The sequence below is a fragment of the Limulus polyphemus genome, unplaced genomic scaffold (assembly GCF_000517525.1).
Source record: "Limulus polyphemus unplaced genomic scaffold, Limulus_polyphemus-2.1.2 Scaffold1257, whole genome shotgun sequence".
In the NCBI taxonomy this organism is placed as follows: domain Eukaryota; kingdom Metazoa; phylum Arthropoda; class Merostomata; order Xiphosura; family Limulidae; genus Limulus; species Limulus polyphemus.
In genome coordinates this window covers 304,786-312,879 of record NW_013666867.1, presented here as the reverse complement: position 1 = coordinate 312,879, position 8,094 = coordinate 304,786, and the positions used below count along the sequence as shown (strand labels likewise).

The 8,094-nt window shown below is 31.6% G+C and overlaps 1 protein-coding gene across 5 annotated transcripts in view; it reads left to right on the top strand.

Annotated features, from left to right (window-relative positions):
* Positions 1 to 8,094, top strand: part of LOC106462814 (multivesicular body subunit 12B-like) — an 18,923-nt gene that overhangs the window by 795 nt on the left and 10,034 nt on the right. Inside the window, exon 2 of one of the 5 annotated variants that reach the window (XM_022390184.1) lies at positions 7,378 to 7,511. The exons of 2 other annotated variants lie outside the window; for them this stretch is intronic. The gene's annotated coding sequence lies outside the window, so the exon portion shown is untranslated. Of the gene's footprint in view, positions 1 to 4,711; positions 4,797 to 4,911; positions 5,070 to 7,377; positions 7,512 to 8,094 lie in introns of those variants that run through there. 2 more of the 5 variants (XM_022390183.1, XM_022390185.1) reach the window with 2 other exon arrangements.

The following is an 8,094-nucleotide window of genomic DNA, read 5'->3' as shown; positions in this document are numbered from 1 at the left end:
TACCAAAATTTTACACCCAAATGAAATTTTTTTCTTATTGTAGCATTTTCAAATTGCCCCCTGTGGGGTGTATATCCCACAATCAGAATCACTGTTTAGCATTGTGTAAACACTTGGAATCTAGAGTATTTAAGTTACAAACTCGGTCTCAGCAGGCTGAAAATGTGAACTAGTTTTAGTTGTAAATGCCTTTAAGAAATGATAATCTGATATTTATTATTTTCATATTAACTTAAAAATTCTGTTACATTTACAGTGACTGACCGTTAAACCACTAAATCTTATCCCAATTTACACCACTAACTAACTAAGCACTATGTACCACATTCTAAACCATTTCTTGAACCAATATTATATAATTTATATATGAAATTGAAGTGAATAATCTACCTATATATAAATATAAAAAGAGAGTGAAGAAAAGATTAGGCTACACGCTTCATTAAAAATAAATTTGTCAAAGGCCTGAGGTTTTAAAATACTACGAAGAGTAAGAGTTAAATTTAACTCTCTAAATGTTAATTGTTATGCTGTTCTTGTTAGCCCTCACAGTTGATGCAAGTGAGAATTACATCGTATGTACATCACACACATCTACCTAGTTCTCAGTGTTATGTCATTAATCCTCACAGTTTTACTCCTAGTGTCTAGAACATGAACATTCATATCTAGATTGATTATGCAACAATTAGAATTTGAGGTTTTACTACTATCATTTGGCCATTGGTCATATGACTCATTATCAAGCCTTCTCTTCCAAATCCCCATTACTGTTGGAATAGCGTGCTATCTCGCACTGACTCGGTACATATTGGTTAATCCTTACTTAAGGTAGCACTGACCCTTAAAGACTGCCCCAGTATTTCAAAAATCACATTTTTCAAATTTAACCTAAATCAAAATTAAACCTCTTTTCTACTTAAATAACTCATTATTCTTTTAACGGCTATTTTCTCAAAATGCAGTTTTCACTGGGGTCACCAGTTTATTAGCATGATGACTTCACCATTAATTAAAGCCAATATCAGCATGAAATTTAGTATACTTGTTGATATTACACTCTTCCTTAGCTTGAATCTTTTAAAATTCAAAAATCTTTATCAATTGTCTTGTTATGAGTACAATTACCACTAATGGAGGCATTAATTGAAATTAATTACCCATAGCTAATTAACATTACAGAAAATTTTCAGAGTTTTTAATTCAAGCTATCAGGATGTTCAAAAAGAGCATGCATATCAATTTTCACATTTTTTTTCATTCCTAAGTGAAGTTATGATGGTAAAACAGTTTATGTTATGTATTTCTTTATCCCTGCCATATTAATTATATATATATGACTGAAAGTGTACTTGCAGAGGTTGCAACATCATACTTGTGTTTTGTGCTCAACTTGAAGGTTATAAGAAGTGTTTAACAGTGTTTTCTCAGCATGTAAATTTGCCCAGTTTTAAGGGGCAGTGCTATCTTAAGGTGCTAAATTATGAATGAGTTCATTATACTTGTTATATGCAAAGAAATATCAAGCTTTATGTTTGAATATATATTTAACAGTTGTGTTTACCATAAAATTTATTACTCCTTGAATGTGAATATTACTTTTATTAATATAAATATCACAAAATGAGCTTCTTTAGTTAGAATAATGATTTTCTGCTACATTCCTCTCTTTTTTTATGCTTAATGTTTCGTGTTTGTTTGGAATTTAGTGCAGTTTGTGAAAATAATCTTATACATAAGGAATTTTGAGTTTGTGGAAAGGAGTGTTATTTGAATAAATAGCATGAGTAGATAGACATTTGAGCTTTCTCTTTTCGAGAGGCACCATTTTATCTGTGAATAAACTTGATCGAGTAATGTTAACACAAAACCTGCATACAACAAGAAACTATATGATCCTTCTTGGCTGCTCTTGCACACCCATCCCAAGAAAAAGAGTAAAAAATAAACCTACCTTCGAATAATCTTGTAAACTTCAATAAGATCACATCTTAACCTTCTTTTATAAAGAAAAATTAATTTGATATCATAATCTATTCCTAATAAAATTACCCATCCCAAGGATCAACCTAGTAGCCCTCCTTTGAATCCTTTCCAACAAGTCAATATTTGTTCTTAGATAAGAAGACCAAAACTGTACACAGTATTTCAAATGAGGCCTAACTAGTGATCTATATAGAAATAATTACCTTTTTTTATTAACCATTATGTCTATAAATATGTACTAAAACTATACATGCTTTACTATTTTCAACAGTGCATTGCCTCAGTCAGTGACTTGAGTATTTATGTACCACTAGATAGTCTTTTTGTTTTGGTTTTGTTGTTGAATGGATTCCATCTATATTACATGTGCGATATGTTATGATACATACCTTTCATTTATTATAATTAAAGGTCACTTGCCAACTATTGGTTTGACTTACTAATTGATCCAAATCATTCTCTAGTACCTCATCAACATCCTAAATACACGTAGGAATACCCAAGATTTAATACCATCGGCAGATTTTACCAATTATGACCCACTCAACCATGCCTCTAGTGCAAATAAGAAAAGGTGGAGTTCCAAGCTTTGACCTCTTACTGACTGGGCTGTATTATTAACTAAACTTTTTAGGGCTGTAAAGAAGGGTAGATCTTGACTTTTGAAGGTTCAGTGCATGTTAGAGAATGAAGTTTCTAACCTTAAATAGTACTAATTTGCACAATTTATCAATGATGTAACCATAACTAGTTTATATTTGATCGCAAGCCCTTTTATTTTACAGATAAACCATATGAATGAAATAAAATATTCACTTGTGGTTTGCAAATACATTATATAGAAGAATAATAATAGTTTTATATCTAAAGTAAAAAAAAAAATCACATTGTTTATGCACATGTATTTGATGCTACATGAAACATTCGTGTAGCTATATACAGTATACATTATATTTATATATACATTATCTAAGTTAGATGATCAATGAGTGACATTGTGTGTCTGATTACTATTCAGACATTGCCAAGCAGCTTCTTTTAATAAGAGAAAAAAAGAAATCTGACCTTGTTTGAATGCTACCTGATGAACCACTGAATGTTTATAACAATCTTCAAATTCCTGGCTAGCAAACAAACCTTTGAACACAGCCCTACAATTTTTTAGCTTTCTCTCACTTATCCAACTAAAAATTCAGTTATTAAGTCTTTCCACAACTCCTACTGATGTGATTTTCAAAGTCAATCTTCTATGTGGCACTTTATCAAGAGCCTTATGAAAATTTAAGTAAACCAAGTCTGTACCATTTTACCACATAAGTAATATCTTTAAAAAAGTTAAAAGACTAGTAACATAAGATTTCCTTATAGGGAATCAATAGTGAGATGTGTTGTGTGACATCATATTTCATCAAATGATTTTGCAGATTTTTTATTAGCCAATCAAATTATTTCCATTACAGAAGTAAAACTAATTGGCTTATAAGGAATTTTCAGAGTAACTCAAAAATCCTCAGGAAGCTGTTCACTATCTACTGAACTATCAAATATGAAAGAGAGACTAACATGTCTGTCTTCACTTACCTCTAAAACCCTGGAAAATGCATTATCTTGTCTGTTTTTTTAAAACCCACGACATAGACAAATTAATAATTAAAATATATATACAAACACACACTATTCTCAAAATTAACAAAACTGAAGAGAGTAGTAGGGCAAAGTTTCCTTTATGATATAATAGCACATGCAGTGTTAGTTTAATCAACATCACATTCTGTAGTTGTGCTTTATCTATTCTATAGTGATTTAGTTTCCACTATAGTGACAGGTTTGTAAGTGACAGCATGACTAGTATTACATACATCTACCCTTAAATTTTCTTCTTCACAGTCACCTAGAGCAAATATTTGATTGTCTTATTATGAGGTGAATGTGCATCAAATTTTGAACTGAATGATAATTGTACTGTAATAGCAGCACAGTTCTACAATGATTTGTATATATTTAACACAGTTCCAGAGAAATCCAATTGTTCAAAACAACATTATGAAACATTAATTAATCAGCATTAAGCCTGTATTCGGTAAGCTCTGGTACTTTCTCAATTTGTGTGAAATTACTTTCATAGTAGAAGATTCTGGTATTAGATTTACAGAAATATTTATTTGAGGAAATCATGAACTGGACTTTGTGGTAAATTTCAGGTTGTAAAGAGAATAGATTGTCTACTGGTAGAAACTATGGAAAAGTTTCTTTTTTATAAAACCAGTGAATTTAGATGCATTTAGTATCATTAGTGGTGATTGATTTCCTTTACCAAAAGGGATAGTGTAATAAATTTTTGAATGCTTCTAGGTAAATTGAAAGTAACTTTTTTTTCTTTTTCTTTTGTACTAATACTAGAAGTTTATGGCAATTTGTTAAAATGACAGGCTTTTGTGTTGAGAAAGTGTTTTCAGTGAAAGAGGCTGAATTTGTTGAGGTTGTGGGGATTGTTATCATGGCCAGCTTGTGAAAACGTTTATTAAAATAGATACTATTTTACAAAGCATTTGAATTATAACTATCAATGCACCTCATTGACAAGCAAATCATTCTACAAGTATATATATATATATATGTATGAGACATTTGGCAACCCCAAGCTTTAAGAATATTTTGCTCAGTTTATTTTCATATTTAGCTGTAGAAATAGAATTAATCTTCCTAGCTCTTGAGAAAACTGTATTAATTTAATACTAAACTGTAAAACTACAAACAGTAAGGGACTACTTGAGTCTTCAAGGCTGGCCTTGTCCTTCAGAAAAAAGTAAGTATTTAAACCCACCCTTTAAAAGCATTAGAAACCAATAGGTCTAAAATTGGTAATAAAAGTCACATAAACTGCAAATGTTTTTTTTTATCACATTCTTAATTTGTCCATTTCAGATTCAAAATCAAAGAAGCTTTTGTCTCTCATTATTCAGCCCAGCTGATGATTTCTGGTATTGAATGAAAGACCTCTTGGGCAGTGACCTGTGAGAAACAAAAGATAGACCTGAAATGCTATTTCTACACTCCTGTGATTTTCAATCCAAAATGCTCAAGTTAGAGAAACTTCTAGAAAAACATCTGCAGTTTACATAATTTTAAACTCAGTTTCTACATTTCAGGGAATCACTTCTTTTAAACAGTTGTAAAACTGGTCTTAACTACTAGTAAGAGCTGGGCAATTAATTGATGACATCAATTGTTTTCACATAAAATAATTGATTAATCAAAATTATGATTAAAGCAGTTAATCTCATGAAAATAATCAATTAATGAATGTTATTCTTTCTAATTTTTACTGTTTTTATTAGCCAAAATATGCATGTAATTAAAATATTGCCATTATGATTTTTCGTTATTACTTTAATTACTTTTAAATTTCATCAGCTCAGTTGATTAGTGCCATAACTCATAAAAATAAGCAACTAACTGAAATTAGTGTTTCTGATTATTACTGTTTTTGATTATTCCAACTATCCAAGTATCGTGAGAATAATCAAGTAGTTGAACGTAATCGATTATCAAATTCCACTAGTTGTCCAGCTGACAGTAACTCGTTTTATAAGACAATAGTGTCTTACTGGAGAATAGGAACTTCCAAGGTCTTAACTTACCCATGTAAGATAACTTTCCTTCTGTGGGAATCATCCTAGTAGTCCTCTTCTGAACCCTTTCTGGCAAGTCAATATATTGTCTTAGATAAGGAGACCAAAACTGTACATAGTGTTTCAACTGAGGCCTACTGATTTGTATAAAGAGATACATCTTTTGTCTTGTAATTTGTGTTTGTAAATACACCCTAAAATTCTGTTAGCTTTACAACTAGCAACAGAGCACTGCTTTGATGGCTAGAATGACTTATCCACCAGTGACCACTATCACAAAATCTTTTTTTACAGTCTTGCTATTTAGTTGGTTCTCATCTATATTAAATGTGCGATCTAAATTATGATAACCCACTTGCAATACTTTGCCCTTATTATAATTAAAAGTCACATGCCAAATATTTGTCTATTTTACCAATTTATGCAAGTAATTTTGTAGTATCTCAACATCCTCAATACAGCTAGAGATACCCAAGAGTTTAACATCATCAGAAAATCTTACTAATTTAGTAATTATGCTCCTACCAATGTAATTAATGTAAATAAGAAAGAGCAAAGGCCTGTCTCCTGAGGTACTCCACTAATCACAAGACTGGACTTTTTAAGAAAACCTTTAGCTTTCTCTGATCCAATCACCTTACAGTCTAATTAAGTAGTCTTTCTCCAACCTCTATTGATGTAATTTTCTTAGCTAATCCTTGGTGTAGCACCTTATCAGAATGTTTTGAAAATGTAATTATTTGAAGTCCCACACCCTTCATCCAGGTAATAGATAATATTCTCGAGGAAAGATAACAGATTACTAAGATAAGATTTTCCTTTGGTGATTCTATATATCAGCAATAGCTCTTGGCTGCCAAGGCACAATGAAATAGACCTGTGTTATCAGCTGTTGATGGTAGGTTATGAACCTACCATAGTCGTATAATGGGGAAGGAAACTGTTTGAGTCTGTGACCTTTTCAAGGGAGGTGATAAAAATTGTCTTGGTAACTATAGCCCTATTAGCCTTACATCAGTGTGTGAAAAGGTTTTGCAAGTTTGATAAAAGATTCCTTGCAAAGTCATTTAACAAAGCTTAAAATTTTGCTGGATAGTAAACTTGGTTTCACTAGTGGAAAATCTTTTCTTACTAATATTTTGAAATTCTTTGAAGAAGTTACTGCTTATGTAAAAGAGGGTAAGGATGTAAATTTGGTGTATCTGGATTTTCACGGAGCATTGAACAAGGTTCCATGTAAAAGGTCTATTAAAAATTATCTCTTTAGGTTTTTGGGATAAGTTGACTAATTGGAATGAAAAATGGATGTAAGTAAGCATTGTGTTGTCATAAATGGAGTTCAATAAAAGTGGATTAATGGCACAACTTGGGTGCCTCAGGGCTCAGTGTTAAGATCTTTTGCTCTTTTTTTATTTTAGTCAGTCACATAGGTATTAAGATCTTGGGTGTTATTTGGGTATGAGGAGGAGGATGCTGCTTTGGTCATTTGGCAAGTCCAGCAAATAAATGACACATAGGTTTTATTTATAATAGATGCAAAGTAATGCAAGTGGGTTATCATAATTTGAATTATAGATATAATTTTGATGGGAATAACTTTAACAGTGTTATAGAAGACAAACATCATGGTGTTCTGGTTGATCAGTCTTTCAAGCCATCTGAATAGTGTTATTTCTTGTGGTAGAGCAAATAAGATTTTAGGTTGTATTTACAGAAATATTTAATACAAGTCTAAAGAGGTTATAACTTCATTGTGTAGATCACTTACTGGCTTGGTCACTTTGGAGTATTGTATTCAGTCTGGGGCTCCTTACTTTAGAAAGGACAATGAATTGTTGGGAAGGGTTCAGAGGAGGGCTGTGAGGATGATGCCTGGAATGTAAAGGTTGCCAGGTGAGAACATGTTAAGATCTAGGATATTCTTTTCTCTTTAAAAAAGAAGAGTTATAAGGTATGTGATTGAGAAGTTTTAAGGTTAAGGGAATTGCTAGTGTCAATGTATTATGTTTTTTCATGCTTAATGGTGAGAATGGTAGAACTAGGGTACCAAATTTTTGGCATGGTAGGAGTTATCTTCAGCAAAAACAGTTATATTTTTCTAACAGGGTAGTTGATATTTGGAATGTGTTTCCTTCAGATGTGGTAAAAGCAGGAAATTTAAGGGAAGGTTTGATAAATACTTGAATGATAAGGGTTGGATTTGAGTTTTTGTTGTTTTGTCTTAAATTAATTAATTTGTAGTGGATGGGATGGCCTAGATGGACCATTCTTGTCTATGTATTTTATTATTTTTATGATGGCTTTCGTGCATGATATATTTCACTATATGATTTTCTAAAGCTTAATTTATCAGTCTAGAATTTTTCCCATTAAAGATGCAAGATTAACTTACCTACAGTTTTGAAGGTGACATGAGCAACTCTCCTGTCCTCATGTCTTTTAACCTACTATAAATATTAAGAGAGAGAGAGAGAGA